Raw genomic sequence first — 21,061 nt, 5'->3', positions numbered from 1 at the left:
TTTTTATGATTTTTACAGCTTATACACATACATTGTGTATACATAACAAAGCTCCCCAGCTTCAGTTATATCAAGTGTTACATTACATAGGTATACAATATGATGTGATACTCGATGTGCTCCTTTCCGAGTGTCTGTACTTTCCATTCTCATTAATGTCCAGATGCCCTTTGCACTTTCTCGCTCCTGTAATTCAAAGATCTCTGAGCTCTAGATGCATAAGGCTACTGTAATGGTAATGGATATTGACTTGTTATTCTGGGGGAATGAGATAATGTCCGAAGGAATATTGACACAAGGTAAGATAACACCACTATATACCTTTGGGAACCTAGTGTATATATTATTGACCATAAAGGAAAGTCTAATAAATTCGACCTTCTTTAATTTTTGGCAAATACAAGTATACTACTGTATATGGAAAGTGTTGTGCTCAGTCTAGAATAAAGGCAGATGGACAGAGGGGAAGCTGGATGTAATAAGTCAATTTCTGTATTTTAACATTAAGGGGGATTTATCACCACTTTGCCCTTTTCTCTTGTACTACTATTGTGTAATTTGTATTTATATTTGCACCTTTTGGTGTGACAACAGCTAGTGCAGTCCTGGTCAGGCACTTGGCTTAAAAGTGTTACTTCTTCCGCAAAAAGTCACAAATGTGTGCCAGTAAAGGTAAAATACACAATAAACAAGCATTGTTTATTGTCCCACATGTTTCATTATGTCTAATCCACAACTTGACTATAAAGGCTCACAGCTCCATGCCTTGCATACTAAGCCTGGTTTAGGTTATGGTACCAGAATGCCTTATGTGTACTCATTTGCACACTGCATGATGTGATCCAAGCCTTTGGTCTTTATTAGAGAAAATATGGCCAATAAAAAAAAAGTTAATACATTAATTACTCATATAGGCCACGTGGACACTGCAATCAGAGAGTAAATTATAATATCTTTTTCCCAAAATAATTATGTACTAAAATAAAGAATTGATAATCTATAAATTCAGTCTGGAATATTTTCAGCTTTGAACAATGTTTGCAATTCAAATCAATGAGCAGGTGCTCCGTAACTGATTAAGGTTCAGATGCAATCAAAAAACCTTCATGCGTTGATGCTTCTAGAGCACCAAGGTTACTTGCTTTGCAATGAAGTTAACGAAAATGTTAAAGGGTTCATTTTTTTCAAAAGCCTGTTTTTATTGGTGCTAAAGTATGTGTGGTACTATTACAGAGATTGTATCATCTTTTATTGTTGCAGTTCACCTTCCTCTCGCAATTCTCATTGGAATTTTAAGACCTATCATAGAGCCTCCTGCCCAGAGGGTAATCACAGGGGGTACTCATCCAGATAGAAAGTTCCCAAGACTCAGTGTAGAGTCTGTTTATACCCTTTCACAGCTTCAAGTCATCTGTTTATACCCTTTTACACCTTTATTTACGTCCCGCACAAAGGAACAAAAGAAGGCTTTTTAGTATACAAGGGGTGTTGTGTTCCATATTGTTGGTGGGAAACTGCAAACATGAGTAAAATCATATCTATCCAAATAACATTGACATAAAACATAATTAGGAGAACTTGTAGATTTTGAAGAGGTAGGCCCCCAGGAACTCCCCTAAATTGCAAAACAACCCCAATCCTGGGCATAATCCCCTATATGGAGGTTGAGGTGAGATGTAACGGGGCACCCATGTGATTGAAGACAATTGTACAATCATACTGTCAAAAGTAATAAAGCTTCTTACAAAACACTTTCAAAATGTACTTTATGGAGAGGAGGGATCAGCCTCATTAACATGTGAACAGTGGCATCAAAAACCAGGGGGTGGGAGCAAGAACCTACTGGGCTTAAATCAAAGAGCCCAAAATTCCCCTTGGTCAGTCTTTGGGGGATTTCATTATCACATGGAGAAGCTGTCAGGATCATTTTTGCTGAAACCCTATGGCACTAGTAATTCTACTATTCATTAAGACGGTTTATTTGTTTTTATCCCTTTATTTTCATAACTTTTATGTCTGTATTGCATCTATATTCTTTGTAGTTATTGTTTTCTTTTTATCTGACAACTGTATTTTTCATGACAGTACTGCACATCTTTTTATAAATCTTTAAAACTTAATAAATCTCTATCTGTAGCCTTTACGAACTTAGGTTCCAAATGGATAACACAACTAATATTATTTTCAAGGAATCCTATAGCTAATTGGTTTAACTGTTGTGTAGAAATTTATCTAGATAGGTCTGTATTGCCTTCTTAGTAAATAAGTAAAGTATAGGTGGTGGCAGTGCTGGTTGGGGTTGAACACTAGGAGAGTAGAATTTAGCAAAATTATGATAGGTGGGTCTTTATGTGATAAATTCTAAGGGTCCCTAGTGCAAATGCGCTTGAGAACTTGACCTTATAATGAGGTTTGTCACAGCTTGCAGCATAGGTCTTTTTTTGTAGGATTGCAGTTAGACCAGGATGTATACAAGTTATAACATCATTTGAAATACTTCAAAATCGTGATTATTTATATATACTGTAATATGGCTTACCTTTCAAATGTGATAAGTGTAATCTTTCAGCTTTCATATTAAAGTTAACTTGTCAGGTGATTTCTGCTGTCCTTTCTAGATGGATTATATGACACAGAAAAAGAAGTTAAAATATGTCATTAAAATAGGAAATACATAGTCTTTGAATCTGGATGTAATAAAAAAAAAAACAGTTGGACCTAAGAAGAAGGTCTTTAAATTAGTTAAATACAAAAAAATCACATGAAACATTGGGGGTCATTTACTAAGGGCCCGATTCGCATTTTCCCGACGTGTTACCCGAATATTTCCGATTTGCGCCGATTTCCCCTGAATTGCCCCGGGTTTTGGCGCATGCGATCGGATTGTGGCGCATCGGCGCTGGCATGCACGCGACGCAAATCGGGGGGCGTGGCCAAACGAAAACCCGACGGATTCGGAAAAACTGCTGCATTTTTTTAAAAAAATCTGTTGCGGAGCTTGCACTTACCTTCACTCAGCCCAGCTCGGTGAACTCCAGTGCGTTCTGATGCTTTTTAGCGCAGCAGCGCAACCTGGTGGACGGCGGAGGAACTACCTTAATGAATCCCAGACAAACCCGAATCCAGCGCAGAGAACGCGCTGCTGGATCGCAAATAGACTGGGTAAGTAAATCTGCCCCATTATTTCCCTCACTATGTATGTAAAAAAGTAGATACAAAATTTAGAAGCAGTACATGAACTACTAAATACAGTTTCACTCTTTCCATAGAAATTAAAAGCTTTGGTAGCTGTCACGTTTAACTCGCTGGTGCAGATAGATGTACTAGTACGATGGAGTGTTGCAAGAGGCATATGGAGAGGCTTATGAAGTAAGCTTTTATTTTGTTAAATTCTATGGTATAGAATACTTTTTTGTTTTTTAAGCTTGGATTAAGAATTAGCGTGGTAAGCATTATACTTATGGCATCATGGTGCATGGGGAAATTAATATTTTGCTAAATACTATGGAATAAGAGTGTGCAACTATTGCCTCTATAAAGGGATCATAAAGCAGGAAAATTGACGTGGTAGACATAATTTGGTTGGGGCTCTCAAACAAAGGCATACGCAGACATAACCAGTTAATGGCTTAGGGAGATGTCACTTAATTCATTATAACAAAACATAACCAGCTACTGACCTGTGAATTCATTAAAGGAGAGGCTCATTATAGCTGTCATTTCAGTTGACTGATAGGATGGACAGTGGACTCCAGAAGTTTTCCCCTTCTCTTCTCCAGCTACTAGTAGCATGGACCCGTCAAGCTCCCAAACCACTTTTTACATTGTTTATTTATAACCACGGGGAAGCACAAGTGTATAAAAATGACACATATTGATGACAATGGTTACCTCTTCTCCAGAGCAGCGAAAAGAAAACTAGTGCAGCAGCTTTCTGAAACTAGTTACTGCAACTTTATCTATATGATATCGGACAGTATTGATGGCATTTGGTCTTCTGCAAGTCATCATGTCTACAGCTCAGGGACCGTGCTCACAGTAATGTCACAGTTAGGCTCAGACTGACAATCTGCCCATCTGATCAGGTTGCTGGTGGCCAATTCTAAAGCAGCCTGCGCTGATAGCTCTAGCATCGACCTATAATACATATCACTTGCTCCATAAAGAGCCATGTCAGGTCTGTAAATAGTTCAAGCTGCCATAATATAAATTATCTGTCCAGGCATCATGTCTCCAAAGAGGGCATAATTCCTGATGAATACTACCCTGTTTTTCTTCCTTTATTTCTTCCATATAAAAGAAGAAAAGAAATGAACTCATCCATCCACCAGGTAATGTGGAATTATAGTATAAAGTGTCTGCATAGGGTAAATGAGGCAATGTATTCTGTATTTATGTACACAGTTGAGCAGATTTATGAAAAGTGCTGTAAGGTAAGACAGTAAAGAGTCAGAATAGACAGTCTTTATATAAGAGTCTAATGCTAGATGATAATTCTGTTGTATTTTAAGACCGTCTAGTCGTACTTTATACCTCTCATTAGTTGGCCTAATTTACGTCACAAAACTGGGACAAAATTGTATTGTGTCAGTATTCAGTTTAGTGCACAGGCTATTTGTTGTGAGACACGCCCCTTTTCATAGGCCATGCCCCTTTTGTCATACTAGTTATAGAAGTGCCTGAAACATCCTTTATAAATGTGCAGCTGACAGCTTTTTAGTGAAATTATGAGAGAATTCTATCATAGACAGATGAATTAGGCTCCTCGGTATGTGTAAAGATTTTTTCCTGTAAAGAATATATTCCTGGAGTTATAAATACACAGCATGCCATTTTTGATGCAAATTTTCTGTGAATCCTTCTTGCCATCCTTCTTGCCTACATGCAGATTCACCACGGGTATTTCCTTTTATATTCTACGGTGAATCCACACAGAATTTCACTTCCATTGAGGGAAGAGGATATCTTTTCCCTGAGTGTGCATGGTAGCTTCCATATCACAACTATTTTAAATCAGCAGATTTGTGAATGCAAATCCAGCAGAAAAAGCTGCTGCATTTCTGTAGATAGATAGATTAAACTTATACAAAGGGGGAATTCTTTTTGCTTCAGTTGTATACAAATATTACAAAACTTAATAAAACAGATATGCAATAAAAACAGATTGAAAAAATTTCCCCCTCCTATGCAATGTCTGAACATGAACCCGCAAGTTCCCTGTTTTAGAGTGCTATGGCAAATGGAATAAAAGACCTGCAATACTGTTGTTTTTCCTCTGTATGTACCTTCCACTAAACTGACTTTTCCCAGAATTCAAGGTTTCAAAAAGGGATGAGCTGTGTGTAGGAAACATAATGTATAGCCAATATATATTTGTATTAACATAATAAGCAAATCTTCATAAATTATGGTTAACTAGCCTGGTAAAATCCCCCTTTTCCAACCATACAGTACTTTGCTGTTCCCATAGGGTTTAATCAGAAGAGCGTATTTGATCTGTGAAATAAAGATCATGGATGAGATTTATCATACGATGGAAGTTCCACTCCTCCGAGATATATCGAGACGCTTAGACCTCCTGATTAGAGATGAGCGAGCACTAAAATGCTCGGGTACTCGTTATTCGAGACGAACTTTTCCCGATGCTCGAGTGCTCATCTCGAATAACGAGCCCCATTGAAGTCAATGGGAGACTCGAGCATTTTTCAAGGGGACCAAGGCTCTGCACAGGGAAGCTTGGCCAAACACCTGGGAACCTCAGAAAAGGATGGAAACACCACGGAAATGGACAGGAAACAGCAGGGGCAGCATGCATGGATGCCTCTGAGGCTGCTTAATCGCACCATTATGCCAAAATTATGGGCAACAGCATGAGGTTAGATAGCATCTAAAACATCCAATAATTGACCCTGACACTATAGGGGACGGCATGCAGAGGCAGCGGCAGCAGTGGCAGGCTAGAGAGTCTCATGGCGACATACCCTAAATGGACTCAGGTTTCACCAAAGGAGGTGAAATGATTTCCTATGTGAACAAAACGTTGACGGTATATTTAGTCGATAACACAGCATGGTGGCGACATAGTGACCAAGTTCCATAACGTATCTGGTGAAACACCCGAAAAATGAGCCTGACACAGCTCTTTTGATAAGGGGACGACATGTGGAGGCAGCCATGGAGACGACTTCCATGATTAAGAGCGACAGTATGGAGCATTCATATTGCGCTGCTATGATTGCAACTTCAGGTCTCCAGCATGGCGGCGACAGATGGGCCGAGTTCCACTATGTATCTGGTGAAACACCTGAAAATTCTGCCTGACACAGCTCGTTTGATAAGGGGATGATGTGCTGCATATCCTCTCGTGCTCCAGCGTCTGGGGTATAGAGAGTTGAAATGAGACATTGGTGGACGCTGTGGAGGATCGTGGAGGCAAAATGGACAGGAAACAGCAGGGGCAGCATGCATGGATGCCTCTGAGGCTGCCTAATCTTGGGATGGAGCTGGCGGTCCACTGCCAGGCGAGCTTTCGCCTGTCCAAGCCCCTGTCTCTCGGCTCCTCCCCACCCAAAATGGGCCTGGGGGCCAGAAGCGTTTACTTTGAAAAAATTATAATTTTCAAATCAGGCTGGGTCGTTTGAATATTTCACCTAGGAATAATGGAATAGCATAGTGGTTCTATTTTTAATTGTTTTTACGGAAATGGTTCCATGATTAAGAGCGACGGTATGGGGCATCCATATTCCGCTGCTATGATTGCAACTTCAGGTCTCCAGCATGGCGGCGACAGATGGGCCGAGTTTCACTATGTATCTGGTGAAACACCTGAAAATTCTGCCTGACACAGCTCGTTTGATAAGGGGATGATGTGCTGCAGCGTCTGGGGTATAGAGAGTTGAAATGAGACATTGGTGGACGCTGTGGAGGATCGTGGAGGCAAATTGGACAGGAAACAGCAGGGGCAGCATGCATGGATGTTTGATAAGGGGACGATGTATGGAGGCAATGAACTAGTAATGGATTAAAGGTGCTGCAGTTAAAACTATGTTAGTTGCATCATGAGATGGAGCTGGCGCTCCGCTGCCAGGCGAGCTTTCGCCAATCCAAGCCCCTGTCTCTAGGCTACTCCCCAAACAGCACTTCTAAGAACCTTTTGTATAAGATCAAGTGTAGTAGCGTTCTTATAAGTTTAGGATATGGCGGGTGAGGGGAATGTAAACAGATGCGCAAGAAGCGCTGAAATAATATTGGTAAATGATAAAAGTTTGCCAGTATATTTTGTGGATTACACAGCAGGGTGGCGACAAAGTAAACAAGTTTGATGTGGAAGCCATGAAACAACCCAAAATTCTGCCCGACACAGCTCGTTTGATAAGGGGACGATGTATGGAGGCAGTGAACTAGTAGTAGATTAAAGGTGCTGCAGTTAAAACTATGTTAGTTGGATCATGAGATGGAGCTGGCGCTCCGCTGCCAGGCGAGCTTTCGCCAATCCAAGCCCCTGTCTCTAGGCTACTCCCCAAACAGCACTTCTAAGAACCTTTTGTATAAGATCAAGTGTAGTAGCGTTCTTATAAGTTTAGGATATGGCGGGTGAGGGGAATGTAAACAGATGCGCAAGAAGCGCTGAAATAATATTGGTAAATGATAAAAGTTTGCCAGTATATTTTGTGGATTACACAGCAGGCTGGCGACAAAGTTAACAAGTTTGATGTGGAAGCCATGAAAACAACCCAAAATTCTGCCCGACACAGCTCGTTTGATAAGGGGACGATGTATGGAGGCAGTGAACTAATAGTAGATTAAAGGTGCTGCAGTTAAAACTATGTTAGTTGGATCTTGAGATGGAGCTGGCGCTCCGCTGCCAGGCGAGCCTTCGCCAATCCAAGCCCCTGTCTCTAGGCTACTCCCCAAACAGCACTTCTAAGAACCTTTTGTATAAGATCAAGTGTAGTAGCGTTCTTATAAGTTTGGGATATGGCGGGTGAGGGGAATGTAAACAGATGCGCAAGAAGCACTGAAATAATATTGGTAAATGATAAAAGTTTGCCAGTATATTTTGTGGATTACACAGCAGGGTGGCAACAAAGTTAACAAGTTTGATGTGGAATCCATGAAAACAACCCAAAATTCTGCCTGACACAGTTCGTTTGATAAGGAGACAATGTATGGAGGCAGCTATATGGACGACTTTTGGAGGCAGCTATGGCGATGACGTGTGGAGGTAGCAATGGAGACAACGTGTGGAGCCAGCTAAAAAGACGACATGTGGAGGCTGCTATGGAGACAATTTAATTTGGATAGTGCCTGTATGTGGCAGTCCAAAAAAGTTTTCAAACCAGAGGAGCAGGTAGGTGGTCCTCCAGAAAAATTAAATAAATTGAGTGCCTGTATGTGGCAGTCCAAAAAAGTTTTCAAACCAGAGGAGCAGGTAGGTGGTCCTCCAGAAAAATTAAATAAATTGAGTGCCTGTATGTGGCAGTCCAAAAAAGTTTTCAAACCAGAGGAGCAGGTAGGTGGCCCTCCAGAAAAATTAAATACATAGAGTACTATAGCTAGAGCCAGTTGGCCCTGGCAAAAAATAGCCAGTTTCCTATGCTTTAGTGTACAAAGAGGAGGAGAAGGAGGACAATGAGGAGGAGGAGTGCATACATTATTCAGGTTGAGCTTCTTTCCCCTGGTGGAGAATGAAAATCCGGAATAATCCAGGCTTTATTCATCTTGATAAGCGCCAGCCTATCAGCGCTGTCAGTCGACAGGCGTGTACGCTTATCAGTGATGATGCCACCAGCTGCACTGAAAACCCGCTCGGACAACACGCTAGCGGCAGGGCAGGCAAGAACCTCCAAGGCGTACAGCGCCAGTTCGTGCCACATGTCCAGCTTTGAAACCCAGTAGTTGTAGGGAGCTGTGTGATCATTTAGGACGATGGTATGGTCAGCTACGTACTCCCTCACCATCTTTCTGTAAAGATCAGCCCTACTCTGCCGAGACTGGGGACAGGTGACAGTGTCTTGCTGGGGTGACATAAAACTGGCAAAGGCCTTGTAAAGCGTACCCCTGCCAGTGCTGGAAAAGCTCCCTGCTCGCCTACTCTCCCTCGCTACTTGTCCCGCAGAAGTACGCCCTCTGCCGCTAGCGCTGTCAGAAGGGAAATAATGTTTCAGCTTGTGCACCAGGGCCTGCTGGTATTCATGCATTCTCACACTCCTTTCCTCTCCAGGGATGAGAGTGGAAAGATTTTGCTTGTACCGTGGGTCCAGGAGAGTGAATTCCCAGTAATCGGTGCTGGAATAAATTCTTTGAACGCGAGGGTCACGGGATAGGCAGCCTAGCATGAAATCTGCCATATGTGCCAGAGTCCAAACGCGCAAGAATTCACTCCCCTCACTGGCCTGACTGCCCATTTCCTCCTCCTCCAACTCCTCCAACTCCTCTTCTTCTGCCCATACACGCTGAACAGTGAAGGACTGAACAATGGTCCCCTCTTCTGTCTCCCCAACATTCTCCTCCTCTTCCTCCTCATCCTCCTCCACCTCCACCTCCTCCGATATGCGCTGAGAAACAGACCTAAGGGTGCTTTGGCTATCAACAAGGGAATCTTCTTCCCCCGTCTCTTGTGACGAGCGCAAAGCTTCCGACTTCATGCTGACCAGAGAGTTTTTCAACAGGCCAAGCAGCGGGATGGTGAGGCTGATGATGGCGGCATCGCCACTGACCATCTGTGTTGACTCCTCAAAGTTACTCAGCACCTGACAGATATCAGACATCCACGTCCACTCCTCATTGTAGACTTGAGGAAGCTTACTGACCTGACTACCAGTTCTGGTGGAAGTTGACATCTGGCCGTCTACAATCGCTCTGTGCTGCTGGTAAACTCTGGATAACATGGATAATGTTGAATTCCACCTCGTGGGCACGTCGCACAACAGTCGGTGAGCGGGCAGTTGGAGGCGGCGCTGCGCTGCCCTGAGAGTGGCAGCATCTGTGCTGGACTTCCTGAAATACGCACAGATGCGGCGCACCTTCGTGAGCAAATCAGACAGATTGGGGTATGTCTTGAGGAAACGCTGAACTATCAGATTTAACACATGGGCCAGGCATGGCACATGTGTCAGTCTGCCGAGTTGCAGAGCCGCCACCAGGTTACGGCCGTTGTCACACACAACCATGCCTGGCTTCAGGTTCAGCGGTGCCAGCCACAGATCAGTCTGCGCCGTGATGCCCTGTAATAGCTCTTGGGCAGTGTGCCTTTTATCGCCTAGGCTCAGCAGTTTGAGCACCGCCTGCTATCGCTTAGCGATGGCACTGCTGCTGTGCCTAGAGCTACCGACTGATGGCGCCATGCCCACGGATGGTAATTCGGAGGAGGAGGAGGTGAAGGAGGGGTGGGAGGAGGAGGAGGCATAGTAGGCCTTTGAGACCTGGACCGAGGTAGGCCCCGCAATCCTCGGCGTCGGCAGTATATGAGCAGCCCCAGGGTCAGACTCGGTCCCAGCCTCCACCAAGTTAACCCAATGTGCCGTCAGCGACATATAGTGGCCCTGCCCGGCAGCACTCGTCCACGTGTCCGTGGTCAGGTGGACCTTGTCAGAAACGGCGTTGGTCAGGGCACGGATGATGTTCTCTGACACGTGCTTGTGCAGGGCTGGGACAGCACATCGAGAAAAGTAGTGTCGGCTGGGGACCGAATACCGAGGGGCGGCCGCCGCCATGAGGTTTCGAAAGGCCTCGGTCTCTACCAGCCTATAGGGCAGCATCTCCAGGCTAAGCAACTTGGAGATGTGGACGTTGAGGGCTTGGGCGTGTGGGTGGGTTGCGCTATACTTCCTTTTGCGCTCCAGCGTCTGGGGTATGGAGAGCTGAACGCTGGTGGATGCTGTGGAGGATCGTGGAGGCGAAGATGGGGTTTTCGCACGGGAGGTGTTTGGGCCGTGGTCCTGGGCAGGGGGCTGACTAGCAGATGACACAGGGGAAGGAGCAGTGGTGTGCCCGGCCGGAGGTGAACGGGCTTGGTGCCATTGAGTGGGGTGTTTAGCATTCATATGCCTGCGCATACTGGTGGTAGTTAAGCTAGTAGTGGTGGAACCCCTGCTGATCCTGGTTTGGCAAAGGTTGCACACCACAGTCCGTCGGTCATCCGGTGTTTCTTTAAAGTACCTCCAGACTTCTGAAAATCTAGCCCTTGCCACGGGAGCTTGACTACGGGCAACATTTGGCGCTGATGCACCAGCTCTGGCCCTGCCTCTCCGTCTGGCCCCACCACTGCCTCTTCCAACCTGTTCTGCTATAGGACTTGCCTCCGTCTCAGAAGCACTGTGTTCACCCGGCCTATCAACCCAGCTTGGGTCTGTCACCTCATCATCCTCCGATCCCTCAGTCTGCTCCCCCCTCGGACTTCCTGCCCTGACAACAACTTCACCACTGTCTGACAACCGTGTCTCCTCATCGTCCGACACCTCTATACACACTTCTTCCACTACGTCAATAATGTCATCATCACCCACAGACTGCGACTGGTGGAAAACCTGGGCATCGGAAAATTGCTCAGCAGCAACCGGACAAGTGGTTTGTGACTGTGGGAAGGGTCCAGAAAACAGTTCCTCAGAGTATGCCGGTTCAAATGCCAAATTTTTCTGGGAGGGGGCAGACTGGGGGGAAGGAGGCTGAGGTGGAGGAGCTGGAGGAGTGCTGATTTCGGTGACATGGGTGGACTGCGTGGAAGACTGACTGGTGGACAAATGGCTAGAAGCATTGTCCGCAATCCACGACATCACCTCTTCGCACTGTTCTGGCCTCAACAGTGCTCTACCACGAGTCCCAGTAACTTGAGACATGATGAACCTAGGGAGTGTAGCTCTGCGGCGTTCCCCTGCTCCCTCATCAGCAGGTGGTGTCTCACCCCGCCCAGGACCACGGCCTCTGACCCCTGCAGTAGTTGGACGTCCACGTCCACACACTCGTCCTCTACCCCTAGCCCCCGGGTTAAACATTTTCCAAATTAAAGTGTAAACTTTTAATTTTTTTTATTTTGTGTTTATTTTTTTTTATTTTTATTTTTTTTTTAACAAAACAATGCTATCCTATTGCTATGGCTAGTTTCTAACCTACACTGACAGCACACAACTGGATTTTGTGCTGTGCCTGATGACTTTGAGCTATAAAATGAAATAAAGGTAAAAAAAAAAAAAATCAGCAGACTCTGCCTAATTCTAATCAAACCCCTAATAAATTGTCCCACTTTGGTGTTTGAGGTGGATATGCGTGTCACTAAGAGCTAAACACAACGGTCGCAGGTCTCCCAGCAAATTCCTCACAATATGGTACTAGCTGCACTACTAATGCCAGCAAGCCCAGCCACAAGCAAACAAAAAAAAGGAAAATATAACACTATTGTAGGCCTAAGTAAGCCGTTGGGGTTCTCCTATGGCTATTTTGTAGCCTACAATGAAAGCACACTGCTTTGCAAGATGAGTTTGAGCTATAAAATGAAATAAGGGTAAAAAAAAAAAAAATCAGCAGACTCTGCCTAATTCTACTCAAACCCCTAATAAATTGTCCCACTTTGGTGTTTGAGGTGGATATGTGTGTCACTAAGAGCTAAACACAACGGTCGCAGGTCTCCCAGCAAATTCCTCACAATATGGTACTAGCTGCACTACTAATGCCAGCAAGCCCAGCCACAAGCAAACAAAAAAAAGGAAAATATAACACTATTGTAGGCCTAAGTAAGCCGTTGGGGTTCTCCTATGGCTATTTTGTAGCCTACACTGAAAGCACACTGCTTTGCAAGATGAGTTTGAGCTATAAAATGAAATAAAGGTAAAAAAAAATAAATCAGCAGACTCTGCCTAATTCTAATCAAACCCCTAATAAATTGTCCCACTTTGGTGTTTGAGGTGGATATGCGTGTCACTAAGAGCTAAACACAACGGTCGCAGGTCTCCCAGCAAATTCCTCACAATATGGTACTAGCTGCACTACTAATGCCAGCAAGCCCAGCCACAAGCAAACAAAAAAAGGAAAATATAACGCTATTGTAGGCCTAAGTAAGCCGTTGGGGTTCTCCTATGGCTATTTTGTAGCCTACAATGAAAGCACACTGCTTTGCAAGATGAGTTTGAGCTATAAAAAGAAATAAAGGTAAAAAAAAAAAAATCAGCAGACTCTGCCTAATTCTAATCAAACACCTAATAAATTGTCCCACTTTGGTGTTTGAGATGGATATGTGTGTCACTAAGAGCTAAACACAACGGTAGCAAGTCCCCCTGCAAATTCCTCACAATATGGTACTAGCTGCACTACTAGTGCCAGCAATAATCATACCAAAAGAGGCATTTAGGACAACAATCTATTCCAAAGGCAGACAGAGAACTGTTTGGGAATCAAAATGAAAACAATCTTTATTATAAATATTTACAGCAATCAAGACACATAATATTAAAAACATATAAAATATTCCACAAGACACAAAAGAGTGTGGTGGTGGTCCAAAAAGTCAATCAACGTGAACGCATCTCCACTTTAATGGCCCAAAAATGTATGCCAAGACATGATGACATGATGAAAAAACAACAGGAGATAGGCTTGACCACCACCACAGCACCCCGACGCACGTTTCGCCGTCGCTTCTTCCAGCAAGCCCAGCCACAAGCAAATAATAAAAAAAAATGTATAACGTTATTGTAGCCCTAAGAAGGGCTGTTGGGTTCTTGTAGAATCACTCCTGCCTAACACTATTCTAAGAGAACACCCTAACGCTTTCCCTGACCAGCAGCAGCTCTCTCCCTAGCGGCATCCAGACACAGAATGATCCGAGCAGCGCGGGCAGGGGCTAGTCTATTCCAGGGTCACCTGATCTGGCCAGCCAACCACTGCTATCGACGTGTAAGGGTACCACGTCATGCTGGGTGGAGTGCAGAGTCTCCTGGCTTGTGATTGGCTCTGTTTCTGGCCGCCAAAAAGCAAAACGGCGGGAGCTGCCATTTTCTCGAGCGGGCGAAGTATTCGTCCGAGCAACGAGCAGTTTCGAGTACGCTAATGCTCGAACGAGCATCAAGCTCAGACGAGTATGTTCGCTCATCTCTACTCCTGATGTATCCAGCAGGTGGCCATGTTGGCAGCCAAAAGTTTTGCACTAAAACCATTCTAAAGTTAAAAGTGAATGTTCACATGGTGTAGGCAGTGCATGGGCACAGGGCACTTGTACCCCATGCGAGCCCACTCTGCAATTGGCCGCACCCTCTTCATGCCCTACCCTGTCCCCTTGGCAAAGAGCTGGTATAAAGGGGATGAAAATCTGAATCTCTGGTCATTCCCTAGGCATTGCAATTATTTTAGGGCTTCTAGGCCAATTTTCTGGTGCAGAAACCCTAATAAATGTCACCCATATGTGTGTACCAAACATGGTCCAAAGAGCAAATCTCCAGATATCACAGTTATCTATGAGTTATGAGTCCCTGTATCCCCAGAGGGCTGCAGATTCTTTCTGTAATGATGTTTTCTTTGCAGAACTATACACAGATATGCAATTTAACAATTTAGGAATAAAATCCATCACAATGTTACAGTACAGACACACTAATATTTTGTTATCAGTTATTTCTCTTGGAATGACATAACCCTAACAAAAATCATTGGTAGAAAAGGCAGCAATCATTAAATCCCACATATACAATTTGACTGCTATGACAATGTTTGTAGCATCAGGAATTAAATATATTTTAGGATTCTATGAAAGTAAAGAGCTACTTTTCCATACAGTTATCCTGCATTGTAATTATTTCAAGGATCATATACTCTGCATTATTTTCAAGTACTGAAATGTATTTCCATAAACTCATAATTGTTTCCAAAAGGGATATATAAGAGCATATACATATATACATCTTTCTATAGGGCAAGGTGTTTATAATTAAAATCAGGGGTCGCTAGAGTTTGGTGAGGGAAGAATTCTATCTGCAAACTGACCAGATTTGGGAACCACATTCCAGGACCAGTAAGTAATCCAGTGGCTTTGCCTCCATTCCACTCCCTCCAGCTTAACTGGATTGTTCAGGCAAGTATATGAAATGACAGTATTATATAGTCACTATAAGCACTGTCACTTCAGCAGCACACAATATTGATTTAGGACATGAATATAGATATGTTCTCTCCTAATATATAGGTAATAAACTAGTGGTATATGCTGTTTATAAGAAAATAATGTATCTATTAATATATTTCTTCCATCTAAGGCAGAGGAAGTCAACCCTCACTGGGTCTCCAGGAACTGCAGAGAGCTCTTTGTACAGTAAAACCTTGTAACTGACACATCAAAGACTTTTTTGGCATCAGCGCTTGAACACATTATACTTTCACTTCCATAATACCTCTGAGACTTTGTGAGTAGCATTACAATCAAACTGACTGAATGGTTTCTGTAGTGAGGTTTGAAAATTACATTAAATGTTTTTTTTTCTTTTAGCGTGAAGGAAAGGCTTAGTGCTTCATTTCGTGTGACCTTGGAGAAGAAAGTCTCTCCTTGGATGGAGTAATATATGGCTTTAACACATGATATAACATTTTCTCTTTACTACTATACAAGAGGATGCGTGTCACATACGTGTTCTATTTTTGTGCCTTAGAAGAATACTGTCATTTTTATTCTTCAGCTAAAAGGTGACACGTTTCATGTCTATTTTGAGGTATAATGCTTTGAAATAAATATCTAATTATAATACATGTATACAATAATAAACCATTAAAGGGAACCTGTCATCAGTTTTTTCCTCAAATGATAGGCTCCCACAGAAGTCTTCATATTGTGCCCCATACTTTTTTGTATAAAATTCCATAGCTCAGATAAAATCAGCTGCTAAAAAAGCTGCTAGCACCTTGCCAGAAGATTAACCTAAGTTTTTTTTTTTTTTACCTTGCTCAGCTCCCTCATTCTCCTCCCTCAGGAACAGGGCTGGATTATAGGGTAGGAGCGCCAGGCATGCACTCAAGGGCCCCCATCACTAGTTGTGTAGAGGTAGCCTCCACGATCCCCCTCTATCCTCCAATACGCAAAATCTATTGTCTCATATATATAAGCATTGTCAGGCTTGCAGGATGTGGATCCGCTGGACCACTGCAGACGATGACTCAAGCCACAACCTGGGACCGGAATCTAAGTGGTACCCGGTTTTCACCAGAGCCCGCCGCAAAGCGGGTTTGACAAGCTGCGGCGTGGTACCACCAGGTCGTTCCTCAGGCGTGACTTGTCTGCAGTGGCGGCCAAGGTTGAGGTACAGAAACAGCAGTCAAGCTCGAGGTCACAGTCCAGGCACAGGGTCAGGGCAGGCGCCAGAGATGCAACGTCAGAATCCAAACCGGGGTCAGCAACAGGAGGTCCAAGCAAAAGGGTTCGGGAACGCAGAACTCACGACAGCAATACGGAGGGACACTGGAACACGGAGGTAGTCAGGCAACACAGGAACACGGAGGGAGTCAGACACACAGGAGACACTGGAACGCAGGAGACACTGGAACGCAGGCAACAGAGCTTTCTCTAAGGCTGTGAGGCACAAAGATCCGGCAGGGCTTGCAGGAAGAGGCAGGCTTATATAGATTTGGGCAATATGGCCAGCGCCAATTAATGGCGTGCTGGCCCTTTAAATTTCCTGGAAGTGTCGCGCGCGCTCCCTAAGGAGCGGGGCCGCACGCACACAGAGCGAGGCCGGGACTCGGGAGCGGGGAGAGGTGAGACGCGCTGGCGCGGCGCCTGTGGGGAGCAAGAGGCACGTGTGAGCCCGCGACCCACATCGCGGGTCCACCCGTGACAAGCATCCTCAGGACACCTATATAGATATATGTGGCAGAGCAGCGGGAGAGCAATAGCATTAAAGAGAGAGGGGAAAAGAAACCCACTGACTCTGGACAATCCATGTGATTAGCAGCAGGAGGATCAGAGTGAAGACTGAAGATGAAGGCTTCAAAGCTGCTGGCAGTGTGTGAAGAAGAGCCAGTAGCAACATCTTTGAGTGCTGTATGTGGCCTGTAACTCGCTGGAGCATAGGATAAAGTCCTCTTTTTTCTTGGGTCTCTGCTCGCTCACTCTTAACTTTTTTATCTTTAACTATTTTAGCTTCTGTAGCTCAGGGTCTCTGTTTACAGGCTATTACTGGCCACATAGCTCATGAGGTCTGTATTATGAGGTTTTCCATTCATGTACTATGATGTTCTGCAGTGCTACGAGGTACTGATATAATGATGCATTATCATGTATTATCATGTTCTGCAACTGGTGAGGTATGTATGATGAGGTTCTGCAGAAGCTGAAGGAGGCCTGGAGGCCTATTAACAAATGGTTTGCACTTGGCACAACAGGTACGTTTTTGAGGGGCTCCCACCAGATTTTTCACCCAATGGCCTACGCCAACCTTAATCTGGCCCTGATAAGGAATAAGATGGTGGCTGAAAAAAATTCCTAAGGGAGGAGGAATAAGGGAGTTGTGTGTGTTAAGAGTGACAGTGCTTGTGTGTGATTTACTAAAAAGTAATCAGCTCCCTCATTCCCTTCCCCCTGATGCTGTAGGTGCGGCTATGGAGCAGACTTATGTTGAATATGTTGCACTGAGGAAGACACAAATCCCACTCACACAGGGTAATTTGCTTAATTGGAGAGATAACATTGGGAACAGGATGAGAAAGTTTATAGACATGAGCAAGAACAATTGTGGAATGGATGGACTGCTTTCCAATAGGGCTTTTAAAAAATATTTATTTGGGAACGGGGGACGAGAGAAAATTTACTGACATGTTATCTTTGAAGTGGTTGTTTTATCTGATACATTTTCCTGAACATATGATATCTTACCAATGTCTTATCAGGTATGTCAGTTTATTGTTCTATTGTTATGAATAATAAGAACTACGAATGCACCCTTCTTTCTTCAATCAGCACTAAAGCCTTTTCAATAGGAACCTCATGATTAGTTGCTGATTATATTGGGTTGTCAGTGTTGCATTCAAAGAATGCTGAGTGGATCAGATCCTCTATTGCTGCATTGGTAGAGGTCCTACCCCAACACCACCACCATCAGAAGACAACACTTTAATTCTCCTAAAAATTGTAAAGTGAGGCCCACTCTAGCTGCCACTGAACTAGAGATATTGGAAAACAAGCCACTACTCTTGCAAAGATGAGTTTATGCCCCCAAACTTGTCTACTAGGGGCCCTAGCATTGAATTGTCTCAGCTAAGCTAATACTCAGCTAAGTTCTCCTGATGATTGCATCCTTATGATGCACAAAACCCATAGGGACCAGGGACCGAAAGACACATATTGGTGATAGAGTATGTGTAATTAACCTCAGGGACAGGGTAAAATATGGTGACAACGACTGGTGTGCACTATATATTCTGGGTTCTGGTGAATTTTGTAAATAGCTAACAGTTGTATTACATATATAAAAGATCTGAAGACGTGATCAGAATGACCATAGTGACTGTGCTGTCTGTGTGTTACTCCATTACTAATTTGTGTTATTACCCTGTACAGAAACGTCTGATTAGACTAATGCATGCCTCGATACAGATACATCGAGGGATACATCTGTAGATTAAAAAGTTTAATAATCACATTATAATTACAAGAGAGGGAGAGAAATTAATATATCAAGCCATTGACCTTTTCTTTAAAACATCATTTAATTGAAGTATAAAATGTAACAGAGTTAATGAGTTCAATGGGATTTCCTATATCTCAGGTTTATGTATAAAGCATTAAGTTCTATTTTAATGACCTTTTCTTCAACATTCTTATAAAACCTGAGTAATATGTGACTGCACATACGAAAAATACAGAAAGCACACCAGCGCCCAACTCTGGTAGATTTCAGTCCTTGAATGTAGTTCTGGATTATAAGACAAGCTCTTGATCAATACAGGATATATGTACTTAACCTTTATCTTTTAGGGACACCTCAACAAAAAGTGCCATGTTGAGAAGATCACCACTTTTTTCTAAGCAGATTTTAGATTGACAGATTGTCCGCTCTACCATGGTGGCCACTTTAAAGAGACTTCACTGGTGTATATTATGTTATCAAAGGAAACCTACCATTTGATTTGATGCATTATGAAGCAAACATACCTTGAGAATGGTGTTGCTACACTGATGCAGGATCATATCTTGGTTAATCCCTGTGCTGGGTGGTTTTGCTGAAAAAACAATTATACTGGCTGGGACAGACACAGGAGCTCGGAGCTAAAATGGCTGCTAAAGAATGACTAAGCATGACTAGTCAAGCACTAATCAACCTGAGATGAATGACTGAATACACAGCGGGGGATGGTGCAGCAATTGATTATTCTGTCTGGCAGGAAGAGAAGTACAGGAGATGATGATGCAATCAAAGAGAAACTTCCCTGCTATGAGAAGCGGCAAAGCAAGCGCCAGAGCAGAGATAGAAGCCACAGAGCTTCATTATCATAATGTTATATCTGTTTTATCAGCAAGAGCACTCGGCACAGGGATTAACCAAGATATGATCCTGCATCAGTGTAGCTACAGCATTCTCAAGGTATGTTTGCTTCATACTGCATCAAATCAAATGGTAGGTTTCCTTGAAATTAGTTTTATTGGCAAATTAGGTTAAATAGAATATGTTGTCATAGCAGATTGTTGTATACCCTACACCTAGCACCTCCATAGATCAGCTGCTAAAGAGAGAATGGAAAAGAAAGTATGGCATTCTCTGTGTAGTGGTCAGAACAGGTTACTGCACCTGTTTCCTTTCAATTGAAGGAAAGCTAAGCTGCCGTGTCTATAAGCAGGAAGCAGAGCCGTCCAATTCCGGTATCATTCTCTGTATTTCAGCTGCAAAGAAAAGCTTCCTGTGCTATCCCACCTATCCCACCCAGAGATAATGAATTGCCAGAATATTCTCCTATTTTAATAATAATAGTAAATAACAGAGTGTTCCTTAAAATTGTGAGATACTGAGCCAAAGTATTTTATAGAAAAAGCTGCAAAGACTTCATTATACTACCATTAAGTCCCATTTAAAAAAAAAAAAACAAGCCAATCCTGTTAGGATTTATAATATTGATACATGTCACTAACTACAGTAGTTGTACACTTCAGTATCACAAGAGCACAGTGTTACATATGATATCAATAGTAACAGACAAGAGACATTTTATTAGTTTGTTGCCTTCAAGGATGACTGCACCAAACAACTGAGAATATTTTTGCACTTTGCGTTACAGATTTTCTTCACAATTTCACACTTTCCGTTTCATTTCACAATTTGTCATGTTATAATGTCTTCTCATACATGTCTGGGTGAAGGTTCATTCAGTTCTCCCGACCTTTTTTCCTGTGTTTGTACAATAGTGAAAAACAAGGGCATCAAATTTAGATACTGCACATTGTATGAAGCCACATTCAGGCCATAAACTGTTTATCAACTTTAAAAAATAAGCCCATGGTTTGATGTGTGCCTAATATCTCCGCTGTTAGCTCTTTGATGTTATAGACAATAGTATCTGTGGGGAATAACATGTTACATTTTCACCTCTATCAAACCACCTAATTCAATCATAAGACAGAATCTAATAGATCCTAAGATCTCGCAAACTGGGCTCTCATTATTAATGTCTCATTACCATGCTATTGCTGTGTAATCAGTAGTGGATTATAATATGGGCGGCTCAGGCCCAAGCCTTCTAGGTGGCCCATGGTCACCCAAACCACCCACCAAATTTAGACTGAGAAGAACCTTCACCCAAGGGCAGCATGGTGGCTCAGTGGTTAGCACAACAGCCTTGCATCCAGGTCAACATCTGCAAAGAGTATGTATGTTCTCTCCATGTTCCCATGGGTTTACTCTGGGTCCTCCGGTTTCCTCCCACAATCCAAACACATACTGGCAGGTTGATTAGATTGTGAGCCCCATATGGACAGGGACTGATATGGCAAGCTCTGTGTAGTTCTCAAGAATAACAAAAGTCTGCAATATTCATCAATAAAAACTTCTTGTGCACCTGCTGTTCAGCTATCCCATGGCTGATATTCAATAAAGAAAAT

This window comes from Engystomops pustulosus, chromosome 4 (genome assembly GCF_040894005.1).
Source record: "Engystomops pustulosus chromosome 4, aEngPut4.maternal, whole genome shotgun sequence".
NCBI lineage: Eukaryota > Metazoa > Chordata > Amphibia > Anura > Leptodactylidae > Engystomops > Engystomops pustulosus.
Note: the sequence above shows the minus strand (reverse complement) of the source record.